This window comes from Eptesicus fuscus, chromosome 1, assembly GCF_027574615.1.
Source record: "Eptesicus fuscus isolate TK198812 chromosome 1, DD_ASM_mEF_20220401, whole genome shotgun sequence".
Classification (NCBI taxonomy): Eukaryota; Metazoa; Chordata; class Mammalia; order Chiroptera; family Vespertilionidae; genus Eptesicus; species Eptesicus fuscus.
In genome coordinates this window covers 36,389,560-36,411,528 of record NC_072473.1, presented here as the reverse complement: position 1 = coordinate 36,411,528, position 21,969 = coordinate 36,389,560, and the positions used below count along the sequence as shown (strand labels likewise).

General features: G+C 40.0%; 2 pseudogenes; one reads left to right on the top strand and one right to left on the bottom strand.

Annotated features, from left to right (window-relative positions):
* Positions 1-3,107: 3,107 nt before the first annotated feature.
* Positions 3,108-3,222, bottom strand: LOC114227715 (small nucleolar RNA SNORA26; annotated as a pseudogene).
* Positions 3,223-12,986: 9,764 nt separating this feature from the next.
* Positions 12,987-13,819, top strand: LOC129148898 (probable mitochondrial glutathione transporter SLC25A39; annotated as a pseudogene).
* Positions 13,820-21,969: the final 8,150 nt, after the last annotated feature.

Genomic DNA, 21,969 nt, shown 5'->3' with positions numbered 1-21,969 from the left:
TCTACTTGTGCTGAGCTTGGAGGTGCCCAGGAGAGGCCAAGCTGTGAACCAAACCCAGCTGTTGCTAGTGCCATGCCTGGGGCCACTTAGCCAGAGGTATAAGGCTCACTGGGGCTAGATGCTGCTTATTGGAGAGATTTTAGGAAAGTCAGAAGCATGAGCCAAGACAGGCCATTCATATGGAAAAACCATTAGAAACAGCTTGGGTGGGCCTACAAGTTGAGTGGAACAGCCTCTCAGGGAATCATCAGGGTGGGGAGAACTGTGATAGCCAGGTTGATGGAGTCTAAGATATGGGTCCTTGTAGTGGGCTTTGTGGGGTGAGGATTCATCAAAGGATTAATAGCTTCTGCTATCACTTCTGTCTGGGAGAAAGGTGCCCCTGTAGCCCTTGTCCTGATGCAGGACAATTCAGTTCATCCCCATATTTCTCTAGTGCCTTTCAAGCTGCTTCCCCAATGCTGGAGCTCTGAAGGAGTGAATCCAAGTAGATCCATGAGCAGGCCCTTTAGGAGCAACTGCTGGGACTCCAGAAACCTTCCATCTCCTTCAGCCTCAATCCCCACTGGTTTTTGCAGCCAGAAGTTATGGGGATTTCTCTTCCTGGCACTGGGACTTCTTGTGGTACTTGGACCACTTGCTCCTCAGGGGGGACCTCTGCAGCTGAGATATCCCTCCAATTTTTTATCTGCCCCACATGGCTGTGAGACCAGCCTATTATATGCCTCTACCCCTCCTACAAGTCTCGATCTGGCTTCTTTAATTTCTTAGTTGTAGGACCTCCATTCAGCCAGATTTCAGGCAGTTCTGAAAGATAGTTTTTCTGTAGTTTAATTACAATTTTGATGTGGTTGTTGAAGGATGCAAGCTCCTTGTTTACCTATGCCACCCACCATTCTTGACTGGGACATAGTCATTATTTAAAATAGCAGGTTGCAAAACTTTAGGTAAAGCCTGATCCTATTTAAGTCAATAAAACCATGACCCAGGCATCAAGCTATGTTTCATTCATTTATGAAGTGTTGCTTTGGTTTTATTATTGTCGATAATATATAATCTTTCATATTTAGGGAGAAATATTATCTTAAGTTTTGAGAGTTTCATTTTTATAGTCATTAGTCAAGTGTTTATTGAGTACCTACTGGAGGCTAAAACCTCTTCTATATACTGGAGATGAAATAATAATTAAGAGAAGGTCTATTCACATGGAGCTGTTGATGCAATTATATTAATGTGTTCACAATTTATATGCCACAGGTAGAGCTTGCCTACTTTATGAAATGATTAACATATGGTGGTTAGGGACAAGGAAACTGAGCTGAGTGGAATATTTCTAATCATAGTAAGGAAAAGCAGATAAATAAAATGTAGATCCAATTAAACTAGCTGGAAAGATGATAGCACCAAGTTCTATAAAGTTAGATCTAGATGTCTAAATACCTGAAACCATTTGCAGCACTCTTGCCACTAAAATCCAAGAAAGTTTCATTACATCCCCTCAATTAATCCTTTTACTTTAGGAAACTACTGTGAATATATATAATTAATTCATCCATAGGCTATTTCCATTCTTGACTATTGTAAATAATACTGTAATAAACATGGGGTGTAAATATCTTCTTGATTTCTTATTTTCATTTCTTTTAGATCTATACCTACAAGTGAATTGCTGGATCATATGGTATCTCTATTTTTAATTTTTTGAGAAACTTCCATACTGTTTTTCATAGAGGCGGAACCAGTTTACATTCCCACCAACAATGAGCAATTGTTCCCATTTTCACATGTTCCTCAATACTTGTTATTGCTTTTCTTCTTGTTGATAGCCATTCAAACAGATATGACATGATATCTCATGTGGTTTTGATTTACATTTTCCTGATGATTAGTGATTTTGAGTATATATTCACTTATCTGTTTGTCATTTTTATGTTTCCCTGGGTGGAAAATGAGTCTGAGGAGCAGAATTTCAGCCTCTTACATTCTTGTATAAACTGAGAGAAATCATTTGTGTGCCCTCTTGTGGTGTTGGAATAACCAGCATTAGACATTCATTTTAGGGAGTCTAGAAAATATGTCAGGTTTTAAATTTTTCTTTCTAAAATAAAAATACCACTGGAGAAAGCATACTTTAAATATGCAGGCTGTTCCTTTTGTCCCTTGTTCTCATTTCACTACCTTATGTGTGTAAAATGAACCCTCATGGCTCATAGAAGGTGGATGGAAAACCAGCTGCCCAAATTGCTGTGCTCCCAAAAAGAGCTTCTACAAATCACCAAGAAAATGAGCTTCTGCTATCTTCCATTTAAAAATTATTTCCATGCAGTTAGGGGTGACCAAGCTGGCAGAGGAGGGAAGTTGGGGGCAAACAGGCTGTCAGGGGAGCAGGTAAGCATCATCCAGGCTGGCAGCGGAGTGGTTAGGGGGTGATCAGGCTGGCAGGCAGAAGTGGTTAGGGGCAATCAGGAAGGCAGGCAGGCAAGCAGTTGGGAGCCCGCAGTCCTGGATTGTGAGAGGGATCTCCGACTGCCCACCAGGATCGGGCCTAAACGGGCAGCCAGACATCCCTCCAGGAGTCCCAGATTGGAGAGGATACAGGCTGGGCTGAGGGACAATCCCCCACCATGCACAAATTTCATGCACCGGGCTTCTAGTTATAAATAATGCTTTAATAAACATAGGTGTGTATAAATTCTTTTAAATTGGTGTTTTGGGGTTCTTTAGATATATACCCAGAAATGGAATTGGAATTGCTAGGTCATAAAATAGTTCTATTTTTAATTTTTTTGAGGATTCACCATTTTGTTTTCCACAGTAGCAGTACCATTCTGCATTTCCACCAACAGTGCACATAGGTAGGAATGTGGAGAAAAAACCCTTTCTCCACATCCTCACCAACACTTAGTGTTTATTGATGACAGCCATTATAATTGTTGTTTAGTGATAACTCATTGTGGTTTTAATTTGTATTTCTGTGATTATTAGTGATGTTGAACATTTTTTCAGATTTGTATAGGCCATTTATGTCCTTTTTGGAGAAGTGTCTATTCAGGTTCTATGCCCATTTTTTTTCTTTCTTTTTCTTTTCTTTTTTTTTTTTTTTTTTCAGCTGTGACTCCAGATAGGATCCAAAGAGGAGTTTTGCCATCTCTTCTTTGGGTTTTATGTAGACTTGCTTTATTTACCCTTCTGTGTTAGTATGCCCATTTTTTTAATGGGCTTTTTTGTTGTTGTTGAGCTGTATGAGTGTTTTTTTTTTAATAAATTTTGGATATTAAGCCCTTAGTAAATGTATTATTGCCAAATATATTCTTCCATTCAGTATGAAATGTTGCTGCTGGCAACCCTGGCCTGCTCTCTCAAGCTCCATTCTGCCGCCATTTGTTTGAATTTGTTTACCTTCTATAATTGAAACTTTGTAGCTTGAGAGGAGGCTTAGGCCTGCAATGGCTATGGAAAGCTTGGCTTGCTCTGTTACCTGGGAAACCTTGCTCTCTGTGGCTGTAGCCATCTTGAATGGGGTTAATTTGCATACTCGCCCTGATTGGCTGGTGGGCGTGGCTTGGTTGGTGGGCGTGGCCTATGTAGCGGAGTGATGGTTAATTTGCATATTACCATTTTATTAGAGAGGATAGCCAAGCTATGGAAGCAACCCAAGTTCCCATCAATAGACAAGTGGTTAAAAAAGCTGTGGCACATATATACAATGAACTATTACTGGGCTATAAAAAAAAATGAAATCTTTCCATTTACGACAGCATGGTTGCACCAGCAAAAAGTATTATGCTTTTTTTTGCATGGTTGCACCAGCAAAAAGTATTACGACAGCAAAAGTATTATGCTCAGTGAAAAAAGTCAGTCAGAGAAAGATAAATGTCATATTATTTCACTTATTTGTGAAATATAAATAACAATACAAATAAAACAAACAAAACAGAAACAGACTCATAGATACAGAGACTAGACTGATGGTGGCAAGAGGGGAGGGGGGACTGGGTGATAAAGTTGAAAGGAAAAAGAACCACAAATTGGTTACTAAAAATAGGAAGATGTAAAGTACACCATAGGGAATATAGTCAATAATAATGTCATAATTATGTATGGTGTCAGGTGGATACTGGAAATATTGTGGGGGATACTTTGTAAAGTATATGATTTTCTAAGCACAATGCTGTACACCTTAAACTAATACAAATTGATATTGAATGTAAACTGTAATTTTAAAATATTTTTTTTACAAAACATCCTCTATTCTCTTTGGACAAGAAAGAGGAAGATTGTTGCTTTGAAAGCTGCTGGTTGCCACACAAATGGTGTTAGCCTTTGAATAAAGTCAACACTATGGATGTAGTAAAGAGACGGTCTTATTTAAGTCCGTCTGAGTAGTTAGATAAAGCCTCATGCAAAGCTCACCCTTCTTTTGGAACATTTAGCTCAATAAACTCTCTAACTATTTAAAAAAACATAACCAGAAAGCTTATTAGAAATGCAAACTCCTGGGGAGACAAAATGGTGGCCGAATAGGCAGATGTGTGCCAAGCCTTATCCTGGAGCAGATAGAAGGAGCATCTAAATTGAATAATATCCACCCAGAATTGGTGAAGTAGACACAGCTGGTTAGACAACTCACAGCTGGGAAGAGCAGAGGATGCCTGGAGAACAGTAGGATCGGGGATCTGGGCTGGAGAGAGTTGTGAGACCTCCGAGCCCAGAAGGTCAGAAGAAAGCCACACGGCACCAAGTCTGCACCCCTTGTGTGCTGTGGAAAGTAAATCCAGAGGACTGCTGGCAACAGGGGATTCTAGATCTACGTCCACAGCTGTGATAGGCTGATATGAGAGGGGGCCGCCTAAATAATATGAAGCCACACGGTGTCGGGGGTAGAGAAACTAGCAGTGGTGCAGTTATTTCCCCTCATTTTGGTCTTTCTTTTTATTCACTAAATCCAGTTCATATGACCTTTCAAATACAAACACTCACCTGTGGCTGAGGTGCACGCAAGTGGAGGTGTGGACTTGTGGAGCTGGGACATTCCTGACACTCCAAACCAAAGCAGCCATTTTCTCCTGAAGAGATAGCCCCTTCCTGCAGTCTCCAGACAGCCAATACAGCCACATCCAGACTACACCCTGAGTGGTACAAAGGACACAAACAATCTGAATAGCCCCAAAGAGCCCTCAGGGACTGGGTTGAAGAGAGGCTGTTCAGTCCCAGAAAACAATGCAGCAACCTCCCTAACTATAACCCTGAAAGAAAGAGCCACTTGAGAGATTAAGATTGATGGTGGGCAGACAGGTTAAGTGGCCATATTGGTCCTGCCTACTGGCAGTCAAGGTGGTGGAGATAGACATGAACAGAGGAGCGGTGGATCTCTTGGAACTTCAACACGATGCTGACAACCTAACAGGCAACTGAGAAGTGCCAGACAGTCCCAAAGAGTGGGATCATAAACCAGCCCCATGGGGCATTAAAACTCAGCTGAAAAGAATGACACTTCACTTTTTTATTTTTTAATATTTTATTTAATTTTTTTCCTTCATATTATTTAGGTTTTTTGTTTGTTTGTTTTTCATTTGTTCACATTATTTTTTCTTCATTCTATATTTTATCTTATTTTTATCTATTTTTCTTTTTCTTTTTAATTTATTTCTTTCTCTTCCTTTTCTTCTTATCCACTCGGCCTCTTTCTACCTCCTCTATACTGAACCAAGGTCCTCCCCATATTCATTTAATAGCCCAACCTTACATTCTGTATATAAGCTCTGCCTCTATAGATACTGCCCCCACCCTTTTTTCTGGATGTTTGTTGTTTGCATTTTTTGGTTTATCTGTTTGTTCTGTGGTGTTTTCTCTGCATATATATTTTTTTCTTCATTTTTCCAATTTTCTTTACTCTCTTACCATTTTTTCTTTCCTTGTTATCATTTTTGCTCTCCTTTATCTCCCCTAATACTCTTTTATCTGGTGATCCCTTATATTGGGGTTATCAGTGTCATGAGTACATTCATGTTTTGTTCCCTTTGTGTCATGCCTTGTTGAGTTGTATTTTGTGCTGTTTCATCAACATGGTAGAGAGTGAGCCACATAACCAGACACTCTGAGAGGAGACTCCATCCATGAACAGGACATTAATACTCAAAACCCAACTACACCAAGAAAACCCAATATCCCAAGTAGGAGGAATCACTAGATTGCCCAGCCCAGAAGACCAGAGAGATTGCACCACTGGGTCCCACAAAACATCTACTATATAAGACAAACTCAAAGAATCAGGTGGCACAGCAGTTTGATCTGATACTTAGAAACAATCCCAAAGGAACATAAAAAATGGGGAGACAAAGAAACAACCTCCATTCGAAAGAAAAGGAAGATTCACCAGAAAAGGAAATAAAGGAAATGGAGGCAAGAAATTTGTCAGAGAAAGAATTCATAACAATGGTTATAAGGACATTGAAAAGGATGGAAGAAAAATTCAATATGTGTAAGAATCAAGAGTACATGAAGAATGATATAGCCACAATAAAGAAAACAATGGAAAGTTTCAACAGTAGACTAGAAGAAGCTTGGGACCACATCAGTGAGTTAGAAGACAAATTAGAAAAAAACATAAGCACAGCAACAACTGGAAAGAAAACTTAAAAAGCAGGAGGAGAGCCTAAAAGAGCTTTCAAACAAAATGAAACAAAACAACATATGCATAATAGGGATGCCAGAAGGAGAGGAAGTGGAGCAAGGAATAGAAAACCTGTTTGAAGAAATAATAACAGAAAACTTCCCTCATGTTGCGAAGAAAAAACTCACACAAGTCCAATAAGCTCACAGAGTCCCATACAAGATGAACCCAAAAAGACCAACACCAAGACATGTCATGATTAAATTAGGAAACATCAGCAAAAAATTAAGAATCTTAAAGTCTGCCAGAGAGAGACAGAAAGTTACCTACAAGGATCTCTCATTAGAATATCAACTGATTTCTCAACAGAAACACATCAGGCCAGAAGGGAATGAAATGAAATATACAAAGTAGTGCAAAGCAAGGGACTGAATTAAAGAATACTATACCCAGCAAGGCTATCGTTCAAAATTGTAGGTGAAATCAGGAGCTTCACAGACAAAAAAAAACAGGGCTAAGGAAGTTTATCACCACCAAGTCAGCAATGGAAGAAATGCTAAAGGGACTGCTGTAAAAGGAAGAAACAAAAGGGAAGAAGGAACACAGGCATAAAGAATACAAATTGCAACAAACAAGTACCTATCAAGAATAACCTTAGACAACTTCCCTGGGGAGACAAAATGGCAGTGGGATAGACAGATGTGTCCAGAACCTTGTCCCAGAGCAGACAGAAAGAGCAACTAAATCAAATAGCATCCACCACGAATTGGCAAAGTAGACACAGCTGATGAGAGAATTCACAGCCGGGAAGGGCAGAGGACTCCTGGAGAATGGTAAAATCAGGGATCTGGGCTGGAGAGAACTGTGAGAACTCTGATCCCAGAGGGTCAGAGGGAGACCACAAGGCACCAAGGCTTCATCCCGTAGGAGAGGCATGACCTCTGACTGTGAAAAGGAGGTCCACAGGACTGCTCATAACAGGGGATTCTAGATTTGGGTCCACAGTCACAAGAGACTGAGCCCAGAGAGGGTAGCCTGGATGGCTGCCCAGTACACACCATGCTGGGGGGGGGGGGGCCTTGCAGTGGCACAGCTCTTTCTCCTCTTTTTGGTCTTTGCTTTTGTTCGCTGAACCTAGTTCATAGGACCTTTCAAATACAGACACTCATCTGTGTCTGAGGTGCAGGTGGAGGTGTGGACTTGTGGAGTCTGTGGAGAGGAGAGGGTCAGGGAGAGGTGGCCGCAAGTCTGGAGCTGAGTCATGCCTGACTTGCCAGACATAGGCAGTCATTTTCTCCTGAAGAGATAGCCCCTCCCTGCAATCTCCAGGCAACCAATACAGCCACACCCAGACTACACCCTGAGTGCTACAAAGGATCAAAAAAAAATCTGAATAGTCCCTGAGAGCCCAAAGGGATTGACTTAAAGAGAGGCGTTCAGTCCCAGCAACAGGAAACTGAGAAGCAGCAGACAGTACAGAAGACTGGGATCTTAAACCAGCCCTCATGGGGAATTAAAAAAATCAGCAGAAAAGAACGAAACTTCACTTTTTCATTTTTATTTTATTCTATTTTGTTATTATTTTGTTATCTCTTTTTTTCTTTTGTCTTTATTTTCCTTTGTTTTTTTTTTTTATTTTCATTATTTTTCATCATTCTAATTTTTTTATTTTATCCTTTTAATTAATTTTTAAAAATTTATCATTATCATTATTATTATTATTATTCCTCTCTTTCTCATTCTTCTTATCCACTCATCCTCTTTCTACTTCCTCTATACTGAACTGAGGTCCTCCCCATATTCATCCAATTCTGTAACCTTACTTTCTGTATATAAAATTCTGCCCCCACCCTCTTCACTGGGTATTTGGTATTTGTATGTTTTGGTTTATCTGTTTGTTCTCTGGTGTTTTCTCCCCATATATATATTTTTTTTTCTTTTTCTTCCTTTTCTTCTTTTTCTTTGTTCTCATACCATTTTTTCTCTCTTCAATATCATTTGTGCTCTCTTTTCTCTCCCCTAATTCTCTTTTCTCTGGTGGTCACTTATATTGGGGTTATCAGTGTCGTGAGTACATTTGTGTTTTGTTCCCTTTGTGTCGTGTCTTGTTGAGGTGAATTTTATCCTGTTTGGCCAGTGTGGTAGAGAGCGAGCCACATAACCAGACATCTGGAGAGGAGACTCCATCCATGAACAGGTCAATAACACTCCAGACCCAACTACAGAGGCAGGAAGAAGGTGGCAGTGAGGGAGAGAGTGTGAGTTATGGAGAGAGCAAAAAAGGAATGTACAAACATGTGGGGAGTGTGTATGTGTGTTGTGTGTGTGTGTGTGTGTGTGTGTGTGTGTGTGTGTGGCAGGACCTTGGGGGAAGGTTGACCAGGCTCGCCTAACCAGGCAGCCTCTTCTACTGTTGCAAACAGACCTGGAGTGGCCAGCTCTTTTGCAGAGACTGCACCTTTTTTAAGGTTAGAACTGCTGTGACTGGGAGCCCAGCCTCACCTCCACCTAGGGTGCCCTCAGATAACACCTGGAACTGTACAGCCACCTCTGCCAGGGACCTGCTGCCTCAGCTATGGTCCCACTGTCACTGAGACTCCAGCCACGGCAGTCACAGGATCCTGTGAATTTTGAAGCATGATCCCCTCTGGCCAGCCCAATACTTTAGCCCAAGGCAGTGCAACCACATGAGCAGGAGCCACATGAGCAGCCTGCCCACGTCGGCGGAGCAGCAGCTCCACAAGCAGCCCACCCCCATCCAAGGAGCAGCATCTCCATGAAAAGCCCTCCCACATTCAAGGAGCAGCAGCTCTGCAAGCAGCCTGCCTCATCCCAGAAGCACCAGCCATGTGAGCAGCCCAGCCCTGTCTAAGGAGCAGCAGCCCTGTGAGTAGCCTGCCCCCATCCAAGGAGCAGCAGTCACATGAGCAGCCTGCCCCCATCCAAGGAGCAACAGCCCTGTGAACATCCCACCCCATTTGAGGAGCAGCAGCCACATGAGCAGCCTGCTGCTTCCAGACAGAGGAGCCACCACTGCTGTGAGCAATGCCCACCAGAGGGTCTGCCACCAACTGAGGAGCAGACACTGCCATGACCACCTGAGAAGCAGCCATGCCTGAGAAGCTGCTGCTGCCCGAGGAGCTGCTGCTGCCCAAGGAGCAGCCCCTGCATGACTCAAGATCTAGATCCTTCAGTGAAAGCAAAAATGGGGAGACACATAGACTGAAGAACAAGAACAGCATTGATCAGACTATCAGACCTCAGAGGGAAGGTAAGGGAGGGTGGGGACAAGGGAGATAGATCAACCAAAGGACTTGTGTGCTTTCATATGAGGCTAACCAGTGATCACGGACAATAGGGGTATGGGGGCATGTGTGTGTGGGGAGGTTGGTATGGGAATGGGGGGGAGGGTTGATGACAAATATGTGATACCTTAATCAATAAAGTAATTTTAAAAAATGGGGAGACAAAGAAATTCCCAAAGGAAAGAAAAGGAGGAATTGCCAAAAAAGCAGCTAAGTGAAATGGAGGCATGCAATATGTCAAAAAAAGAATTCAGAATAAGTGTCATAAACTGGATGGATGAAAAAATCAACAACCTATGTAAGAATCAAGAAGAAATAATGAGTGATGTAGCTGCAATAAAAACACCATGGAAAGTTTCAACAGTAGACTAGGAGAAGCGGAGAACTGAATTAGTGAATTAGAACACAAGAAAGCAAAACACACCCAAACTGAACTGCAATATGAGAAGAAGAAAAAAACATAGGAAGAGAGCCTAAAGGAACTTTGGGACAACACGAAACAAAGCAACATATGAATAATAAGGTTGCCAGAATCACAGGAAGAGGAACAAGGGTTAGAAACCCTATTTGAAGAAATAATGTCAGAAAATTTCCCTGATTTGGGGAAGAAAAAAGTCACACATGCACAGAGAGTCCCAAACTACATGAACCCAAGAAGACCCACACCAAGACATGTCATAATTATGATGACAAATGTACAGGACAAACAGAGAATCTTAAAGGCTGCAAGAAGAGACAGAAAGTTATGTACAAGGGCTCTCCCATTAGATTATCAAATGATTTTTCAACAGAAACACATCAGGCCAGAAAGGAATGGAAGGAAATTTACAAAGTGATGCAAAGCAAGGGACTGAATCCAAGAATACCCTATCCAGCAAGACTATCAATCAAAATTGAAGGGGAAATCAGGAGCTTCACAGACAAAAAAAGGCTAAGGGAGTTTATCACTACCAAGCCAGCAATGCAAGAAATGCTAAAGAGAATGCTGTAAAATGAAGAAATAGGAAGGGAAGAAGGAATACAGGCATAAAGAATAACATTTGCAACAAGCAACTACCTATCAATAATAACTTTATGTAAATGGATTAAATGCTCCAATCAAAAGACATTGAGTGACTAAATGGATAAAAACAATGATCCATACATATGCTGTCTACAAGAGACCCACCTCAGAACCAGAGACTCACACAGACTGAAGGTGATAGGGTGGAAAAATATCTTTCAGGCAAATGGAAATGAGAAAAAAAAAATCTGGGGTAGCAGTACTTATATCTGACAAAATAGACCTCAAAGTGAAGGCCATAACAAGAGATAAGGAAGGCCACTTCATAATACTAAAGGGATTGATAAAACAAGAGGATATAACCCTTGCAAACATATATGCATCCAATGCAAGAGCACTCAAACACATAAAAAGAAAACCTCCTGGAAAATATCAAGAGAGATATTGACAACAATAAAATCATAGTAAGGGACTTTAAAACCCCACTGACTTCACTGGATAAATCCTCTAGACAAAAAATCATCAAAGAAACAGCAATCCTAAATGACTCACTAGATCAGATGGATTTAATTGACAGCTTCAGAATATTTTACCCCAAAGCCATGGAATATATGTTCTTCTCAAGTGCACATGGGACATTTTAAAAGATAGACTACATATAGGCAAAGTCTCTCTAAATTCAAGAAGATTGAAATCATATCAAACATCTTCTCAGACCACAATGGCATAATATTAGAAATAACCTACAATAAAAACAATTTAAAAAATTCAAACCTTTGGAATATGAATAGCATGCTATTAAACAATGATTGGGTTACCAAAGAAGAAATTAAAAACATCCTGGAAACGAATGACAATGAAAACACAACAATCCAAAATCTATGGGACACAGTGAAAGCAGTCCTGAGAAGGAAGTTTATAGCTCTACAGGCCTACCTCAAAAAAAAAAAAATGGTAATAAATCATCTAACTCTACAACTTAAAGAATTAGAAAGAGAGCACCAAGAAAAGCCCAGGGTGAGCAGAAGGAAGGAGATAATAAAGATCAGCGAAGAAATAAATGACATAGAGACAAAAAAAAAAACAAAAAAAAAAAAACAATAGAAAAGATCAATGAAACCAAGAGCTGGTTCTTTGAAAGGATAAACAAGATTGATGAAACTCTAGTCTAGTTGTCAGCAAACTGTGGTTTGCAAGCCACATGTGGCTCTTCGGCCCCTTGAGTGTGTCTCTTCCACAAAATACCTCGGCCTGGGCGAGTCTATTTTAAAGAAGTGGCATTAGAAGAAGTTTAAGTTTAAAAAATTTTTGCTCTCAAAAGAAATTACAATCGTTGTACTGTTGATATTTGGCTCTGTTGACTAATGAGTTTGCCGACCACTTCTCTAGCCAGGCTCACCAAGGAGCAAAGAGAGCGGACCCAAATAAACAAAATCAGAAATGAAAGAGGTGAAATAACAACAGACCCCACAGAAATACAAAGGATTGTTAAAAAATACTATGAACAACTCTATTCCAACAAATTGGACAACCTGGAGGAAATGGACATATTCCTAGAAAAATACAACCTTCCAAAACTCAATCAGGAAGAATCTAAAAATCTTAATAGGCTGATAACTATGGGGGAAATTAAAACAGTAAACAAAAAAAACAAAACAAAAAAAAAAACAACTTCCAGCAAACGAAAGCCTTGGACCAGCTTCCTTGTTGCCTTTGGAGCAAGGCAAAATGGCACGGACCCTGCACTGGTCATGGACCAGCCATAGGCCCTCTGGACCCCAGGCTCTGCGCTGCACGAGTACCATCCTAAAGCCAGAAATGAAATTATAAGTTGGCTGATCAGGACCCTGGGGGCATCAGCCCCCTCCAACAGATTGTGGCCTCAATTGCCGAACTGTGGTCACCTAGATCTTCATGACCCCCCTGGTTATGGTAAAGGTCCACCTGCAGTCTCAATGTCCCTCTGTGACCAGCAAATTAATGCCTCCCTCCAGACTCTGGAGCCACTCTTACACCAAATTACCCTCCTCTCTCTGACCCACAGTGAAGTGCCTCCTCTACTACAATGGTGTCCTGGAACCCCTGTACCTGTGCCCAAATGGTGCCCACTGTGCCACCTGGTTTAAGGACCCCACTCACTTCACTGGCACTATTGATGCCTTTGTGAAGATTGTGAGACTTGAGGGCACCAGGACCCTCCCAGCCACCCTGGTGATGACTGTGCCAGCAACCGCCATCTATTTCATGGCCTATGACCAATTCAAGGACTTCCTGGTGATCAAACTTTGACCTCTGACTTCTATGTACCCATCATGGCTTGGTGCATTGGCCTCTTTGGGCACCGTGACTGTGCTAAGCCCCCTAGAACTGGTATGGACAAAGTTGCAGGCTCAGCATGTGTCATACTGGGAGTTGGGTGCCTGTGTCCGAACCTCCGTAGCTCAGGACGGCTAGCCCTCACTGTGGCTGGCCTGGGGCTCTACTGCTCTTTGGGATGTGCCCTTTTTAGCCATGTATTGGTTCAACTATGAGCTGGTTAGGAGCTGGCTGAGTGGGTGCAGGCCAAAGGACCAGACATCAGTGGGCATCAACTTTGTGGCTGGTAGCATCTCAGGGATGGTGGGTGCCATCCTGACTCTACCCTTTGATGTGGTGAAGACTCAACACCAGGTTGCGCTGGGAGCCATGGAGGCTGTGAGAGTGTCACCTGTGCACGCCGACTCCACCTGGCTGCTGCTGCAGAAGATCCGGGCTGAGTCCAGCACCAGGGGACTCTTCTCAGGCTTCCTCCCAAGGATCATCAAGGCCACCCACTCCTGTGTCATCATGATCAACACATATGAGTTGAGCAAAAGCTTTTTTCAGAGGCTTAACCTGAAACAGCCTCTGAGCCAGTGAGAGGAGTGAGTGGATGAGGGCCCCATCTCTTCCATGGATGGTGTGGGGCAGGAGGAGTCTGAGCCAAGTGCCTTGTCCTCAGGGGAAGGGACCTCATTTTTTTTACCTCTCAGCTCAGCCCCCAAGGGAACCAGTCCATCCACTGGGCCTGCCAAGGCCCCCATCAGACAGCTTTTTTCTTGCTGGTCCTCATCCCAAGCCACAAGGATAAACACTTTTCGACCCAAACCCCCAAGTTCAAGACCAAATCTGTTAAGTCTCTCCTCCCCTTGCCCTCTTGCCCATGTTCCTGTGTTTGTTGTAGCTGGGCCTGCCCCCAAGGCCCACAGAACCCTGGATCTGGCTAGTCTGAACCTACTGCTGTTCTGCTGTTAATATATATGTATATATGTATATTATATATCTATATCTATATCTATATCTATATCTATATCTATATCTATATCTATATCTATATCTATATAAAGCCTTGGACCAGATGGCTTCACAGGGACGTTTTACTAAATATTCAAAAAGAACTAAAACCTATCATTCTCAGAATATTCAAAAAAAATTCAAGAGGAAGGCATATTTCTAAGCTCGTTCCATGAAGCCAGCATTAACCTAAGATGGAAAGCAGAAAAAGAACACTATAAAGGAAGAGAACTATAGGCCAATATTCCTGATGAACATAGATGCAAAAATCCTCAACAAAATTCTATCAAATTGGATCTAGCATTACATTAGAAAGATCATGCACTATGACCAAGTGGGATTTATTCCAGGGATGCAAGGCAGGTACAATATCCGCAAATCAATAAACGTGACACATCACATAAAAAATTCAGAGACAAAAATCAAATAATCATAACAATTGATGCAGAAAAGGCATTTGAAAAAATCCAACACCCTTTCCTGATAAAAACTTTCAGCAGAGTGGGAATAGCGAGATCATACCTCAACATGATAAAAGCCTTATATCGCAAACCTGTAGCCAACATCATATTCAATGGGCAGAAACTAAAACCATTTTCCCTAAGAACAGGAACAAGACAAGGATACCCACTTACTCCACTCCTGTTTGACACAGTACTAGAAGTTCCAGCCATAGCACTCAGACAAGAAGACATAAAAGGCATCCAAATTATAGAAGAAGTAACTGTCATTATTCGCAGATGACATGATATTGTACATAGAAAACCCTAAAGACTACATCAAAAAACTACTACACTTAATAAGTGAATTCGGCAATGTAGTAGGATACAAAATTAACACCGAGAAATCTATGGCATTTTTATACACCAATAATTAACTCACAGAAAGAGAAACTAAAAAAAAAAATCCCATTTACAATTACAATAAAAAAATTAAGATACTTGGAATAAACTTAACCAAGGAGATAAAGGACCTGTACTCAGAAAATTACAGGATGTTGAAAAAAGATATACAGGAAGATATAAACAAATGCAATAATATACCATGTTCATGGATTTCTAGAATCAACATCATTAAAATGTCCATACAACCCAAAGCAATCTATAGATTCAATGCAATCCCCAATAAAATACCAATGGCATATATCACATACCTAGAACAAACTCTCCAAAAATTCATTTGGAATAAAAAAAAAAAGTCCCCAAATAGCTGCAGCAATCCTGAGAAAGAAGAGTGTAGGAGGGATCATAACCAGATATCAAGCCATATTACAAAGCCACTGTTCTCAAATCTGCCTAGTACTGGCACAAGAACAGACATACAGACCAATGGAACAGAACAAAGAATCCAAAAGTCGACCCAAGCTATTATGCTCAATTAATATTTGACAAAGGAGGCAAGAGCATACAATGGAGTCCAGATAGTCTTTTCAATAAATGGTGTTGGGAAAATTGGGCAGATACATGCAAAAAAATGAAACTAGACCACCAACGTACACCACACACACACACACATACACACACACACACACACACACACACAAACAAATAAAACCCATCAAAATGAATAAAGGACTTAAACAAAAGATGGGAAACCATAAAAATCTTAGAAGAATCCATAGGCAGCAAAATAGCGGACATATGTCATAGCAATATCTTTATCGATACAGCTCCAAGGCCAATGCAAACTATGAAGAAAATAAACAAATTGGAATATATCACAATAAAAAACTTCTGCACAGCAAACAAAACCATTAACAAAACAACAAGAAAGCCCACTGCGTGGAAGAATGTATTAGCTAGTATTATCTCCAATTAGGGTTTAATCTCCAAAATTTATAGGTAACTCATACAACTTAACAAAAGACATATAAACAATTCAATCAAAAAATGGGCAAAGGATCTAAATAGACACTTTTTGTAAAAGGACATAAGGAAGGCCAAGAGATAATATGAAAACATGCTCAAAGTCACTAATCATCCGAGGTATGCAATTCTAAACAACAATGAGTTACCTTCTCACACCTGTCAGAATGGTTATCATCATCAAATCAACAAAGGACAAGTGCTGGCAAGGATGCAGAGAAAAAGGAACCCTCTTGCACTGCTGGTGGGAATGCAGACTTGTGTAGCCACTGTGGAAAACAGTATGGATTTTCCTCAAAAAATTAAAAATGGAACTTCCATTTGACCCAGTAATCCCACTTCTAGGACTATATCCCAAGAAATCAGAAACACCAATCAGAAAGGATATATGCACCCCTATGTTCATAGTAGCACAATTTATAATAGCTAAAATTTATAAACAGCCTAAGTACCCATCAGCAGATGAGTGGATTAGAAAACTGTGGTACATTTACACAATAGAATACCACGCTACTATAAAAAAGTGCATAACCAATGGACACAGAGAGTAGGGGGTTTAGGGCATGTGATGGGCAGGGAAGTGGCCGGGGAGAGGTCAATGGGGGGGGGGGGGAAAGGAGACTCATGTTATACTTTAAACAATAAGGAATTTAAATAAAAATTAAATAAAATAAAATAAATTAAAAAAGAAATGCAAACTCCCTTGGACCACCTCAGACATGCCAAATAAGACACTCAGGTGGTCATACCCACAATTTTGGTTTTAACATATCCTTCAGAAGATTCAGGTAGATACACAAGTCTGAGAACAACAGATATAGATAAAATTCTGTTCAGTTTTTTTCCTTAATTTTTTTTGCATTTTAATTTCTTTATAGATTAAGGTATTACATGTGTCCTCATCCTGCCATTACCTTCCCAACCCCCCTCCACTCATGCACTCACCCCCCCCATTGTCTGTGTACATTGGTTAGGCTTATATGCATGCATACAAGTCCTTTGGTTGATTTCTCCCCACTACCTCAACCCTCCTCTACCTTCCCTCTGAGGCTTGACAGTCTGATGGATGCTTCTCTATTGCTAGATCAGTTTTAGTTCATCAGTTTATGTTGTTCATTATTAACCATAGCTGAGTGAGATCATGTGATATTTATCTTTCTCTGACTGACTTATTTCACTTAGCATAATGCTCTACAGTTCCATCCATGCTGTTGCAAATGGTAGGAGTTCCTTCTTTTTTAATCCAGCGTAGTATTCCATTGTGTAGATGTACCAGTTTTTTAATCCACTCATCTGCTGATGGGCACTTAGGCTATATCCAAATCTTACCTATGGTAAATTGAGTTGCTATGAACATAGGGTGCATATATCCTTTCTGATTGGTGTTTCTAGCTTCTTGGGGTATATTCCTAGAAGTGGGATCACTGGGTCAAATGGGAGTTCCATTTCTAGTTTTTTGAGGAAACGCCATAATGTTCTCCACAGTGGCTGCACCAGTCTGCATTCCCACCAGCAGTGCATGAGGGTTCCTTTTTCTCCACATCCATGCCAACATTTGTCATTTGTTGATTTGTTGATGATAGCCATTCTAACAGGTGTGAGATGGTACCTCATTGTTGTTTTGATTTGCATCTCTCCAATAATTAGTGACTTTGAGCATGTTTTCATATGGTTCTTGGCCTTCCTTTTGTCTTCTATCGAAAAATTTCTATTTAGGTCCATTGCCCATTTTTTGATTGGATTGTATATCTTCCTTTTGTTATGTTGTATGAGTTCCCTGTAAATTTTGGAGATTAAGCCCTTATTGGATATAACATTAGCAAATATGCTCTCCCATGTAGTGGGTTTGCTTGTTATTTTGTTGATGGTTTCCTTTGCTGTGCAAAAGCTTTTTATTTTGATGTAGTGCCGTTTGTGTATTTTTCTCTTTAGTTTCCATTGCCCTAGGAGCAATACCAGTGAAGAAATTCCTTCGGCATATGTCTGAGATTTTGTTTCCTGTTGATTCCTCTAGTATTTTTATGGTTTCCCATCTTATGTTTAAGTCCTGTATCCATTTTGAGTTTATTTTTGTGTATGGTATACGTTGGTAGTCTAGTTTCATTTTTTTGCATGTATCTGTCCAATTTTCCCAACACCATTTATTGAAGAGACTGTCTTGACTCCATTATATGTTCATGCCTCCTTTTCAAATATTAATTGGGCATAATGGTTTGGGTCAATTTCTGGATTATCTATTTTATTCCATTGATGAATATGTTGGTACTTGTGCCAGTACCAGTCTGTTTTCAGAACAGTGGCTTTGTAACACAGCTTGATATCTGGTATTGAGATCCCACCTACTTTCTTCTTCTTTCTCAGGATTGCTTTAGCTATTCGGGGTCTTTATTTATTACAGATGGATTTTTGGAGAGTTCTTTCTAGGTCTGTGAAATATGCCGTTGGTATTTTAATGGGGAGTGCATTGAATCTATAGATTGCTTTGGATAGTGTGGACATTTTGATGATGCTGATTCTACCAATCCATGAACACAGTATGTTCTTCCATATGTCTTCCTCTATCTCTTTTGTCAGTGCTCTGTATTTTTTTGAGTATACCTCCTTAGTTAAGTTTATTCCTAGGTATCTTAATTTTTTTGGTACGATGGTAAATGGGATTGCTTTTTTAGTCTTTCTTACTTTAAGTTCACTGTGGGTGTATAGAAATGTCATAGATTTCTTGGCCTTAATTTTGTATCCTGTTACATTGCCAAATTCATTTATTAACTCTAATAATTTTTTGATGGAGTCTTTAGGGTTTTCTATGTAAAGTATCATGTCATCTGCGAATAAGGACAGTTTTACTTCTTTTCCAATTTGGATGCCTTTTATTTCTTCTTCTTGTCTGATAGCAATGGCTAGTACTTCCACTACTATGTTGAACAGGAGTGGTGAGAGTGGGCATCCCTGTCTTCTTCCTGTTCTTAGGGGAAAGGGTTTTAGATTTTGTCCATTGAGTGTCATCCTGGCTGTGGGTTTGTCATATATGGCTTTTATAATGTTGAGGTATGATCCTTCTATTCCCACCTCGTTTAGAGTTTTTATCAAGAAAGGGTGTTGGATTTTGTCAAAAGCTTTTCCTGCATCAATTGACATGACTATGTGATTTTTATCCCTCAATGTGTTTATGTGATTTGTCGTGTTTCTTGATTTGCGGATATTCTACCATCCTTGCATCCCCGGGATAAATCCTGCTTGGTCATGGTGTATGAACTTTCCAATGCACTGTTTGATCTGATTTGCTAGAATTTTGTTGAGGATTTTGGCATCTATGGTCATGAGGGATATTGGCCTATAATTCTCTTTCATTGTGTTGTCTTTATCTGGTTTTGGCATTAGGGTGATCCTGGCTTCATAGAATGAGCTGCAAGTGTTCCTTCCTCTTGAATTTTTTGGAATAGTCTGAGGACAGTAAGTTTTAGTTCTTTCTTGAATGTTTGGTATAACTCCCCTGTGAAGCCATCTGTCCCTGGGCTTTTGTTTTCTGGAAGCTTTTTGATGACTGCTTCAATTTCTTCCATAGTTATTGGCCTATTGAGAGTTTTAGAATCTTCCTGATTGAGTTTTGGAAGGTTGTATTTTTCTAGGAATATGCCCATTTCCTCCAGGTTGTCTAGTTTGTTGGAATAGAGTTGTTCATAGTACTTTTTAACAATCCTTTGTATTTCTGTGCGGTCTGTTGTTATTTCACCTCTATCATTTTTGATTTTGATTATTAGGGTCCTCTCTTCTTGCTTCTTGGTGAACCTGGCTAGAGGATAATCAATCTTGTTTATCCATTCAAAGAACCAGCTCTTGTTTTCATTGATCTTTTTTTTTTTTTTTTTTTTTTGGTCTCTATGTCATTTATTTCTGCTCTGATCTTTATTATCCCCTTCCTTCTGCTCACTCTGGGCCTTTCTTGTTGCTCTCTTTCTAATTCTTTGAGTTGTAGAGTTAAATGATTTCTACCATTTTTTTTTTTTTTTGAGGTAGGCCTATAGAGCTATAAACTTTTCTTTCAGGACTGCTTTCACTGTGTCCCATTGATTTTCAATTGTTTTGTTTTTATTGTCTTTAGTTTCCAGAATGTTTTTAATTTCTTATTTGATCTCATAGGTAACCCAATCAATATTTAATAGCATGCTATTCAGCTTCCAAGTGTTTGAGTGTTTTGGATTGTTTTTATTATAGTTCATTTCTAATATTATGCCATTGTGTTCTGAGAAGATGCTTGGTATGATTTCAATCTTCTTGAATTTGTAGAGACTTTGTTGGTGACCCAATGTGTGGTCTATCTTTGAAAATGTCCCATGTTCACTTGAGAAGAATGTATATTCCGCAGCTTTGGGTTAAAATATTTTGAATATGTCAATTAAGTCCATTTGACTTAGTGAGTCATTTAGGATTGCTGTTTCTTTGCTGATTTTTTGTCTAGAGAACTTATCCAGTGATGTCAGTGGTATATTAAAGTCCCCTACTATGATTGTATTGTTGTTGATCTCTCACTTGATATCTTCCAGGAGGTATCATTGGGTGCTCCTGCATTGGGTGCATATATGTTTATCAGGGTTATATCTTCTTGTTGCATCAATCCCTTTAGTATTATGTAATGGCTTTCCTTATCTCTTGTTATGGCCTTCACTTTGAGGTCTATTTGGTCATATATAAGTATTGCTACCCCAGCTTTTTTTCCTTTCCTTTTGCCTGATAGATACCTTTCCATCCCTTCACTTTCAGTCTGTGTGAGTCCCTGGTTCTGAAGTGGGTCTCTTTTAGACAGCATATATATGGGTCATGTTTTTTTTTAATCCATTTATCCACTTGATGTCTTTTTATTGGAGCATTTAGTCCATTTACGTTTAAAGTTATTATTGAAAGGTATTATTTGTAGCCATTTCTATTTTTTGAGCCTGTGTTCTTTCTTACCTTTTTATTTCTTCTTTTTACAGCATTCCCTTTAGCATTTCTTGCATTGTTGGCTTGGTAGTGATAAACTCTCTTAGCCTTTTTTTGTCTGTGAAGCTCCTGATTTCCCCTTCAATTTTAAATGATAGCCTTGCTGGATAGAGTATTCTTGGATTCAGTCCCTTTCTTTGCATCACTTTGTATATCTCCTTCCATTCCCTTCTAGCTTGATGTGTTTCTGTAGAGAAATCATTTGATAATCTGTTGGGCTATCCCTTATACTTAACACTCTGTCTCTCTCCTGCAGCCTTTAAGATTCTCTTTGTCGTTAACATTTGCCATTGTAATTATGGCGTGTCTTTGTGTGGGTCTTTTGGGATTCATCTTGCTTGGAACTCTCTCTATTTGTGTGACTTTTTTCTTCCCCATATCAGGGAAATTTTCTGTAATTATTTCTTCAAATAGATTTTCTAATCCTTGCTGCTCTTCCTGTCCTTCTGGCAGCCCTATTATGCGTATATTACTTGTTTTGCATTGTCCCAAAGCTCACTTAGGCTCTCCTCCTGCTTTTTATTTTTTTCTCCAGTTGCTATTCAGATTGGGCTTGTTTTTATACTTTACCTTCTAACTCACTAATTCGGTCCTCTGCTTCTTCTAGTCTACTGTTGAAGCCTTCCATGGTGTTTTTTATTGTAGTTATATCATTTTTCATTTCTTCCCAATTTTTTCATAGGTTGTTGACTTTCTCGTCCATCCGAAGTATGAACTGTATTACTCTGAATTATTTTTCTGTCATGTTGCATGCTTCCATTTCACTTATTTCCTTTCTTGGCGATTCCTCCTTTTCTTTCCTCTGTGGATTGTTTCATTGTCTCCCCATTCTGACTATCACCAGAAAGTTCAAATGTTGATTTGCGGGGGCCTGGGCTGTGTGCAATGGGAGTT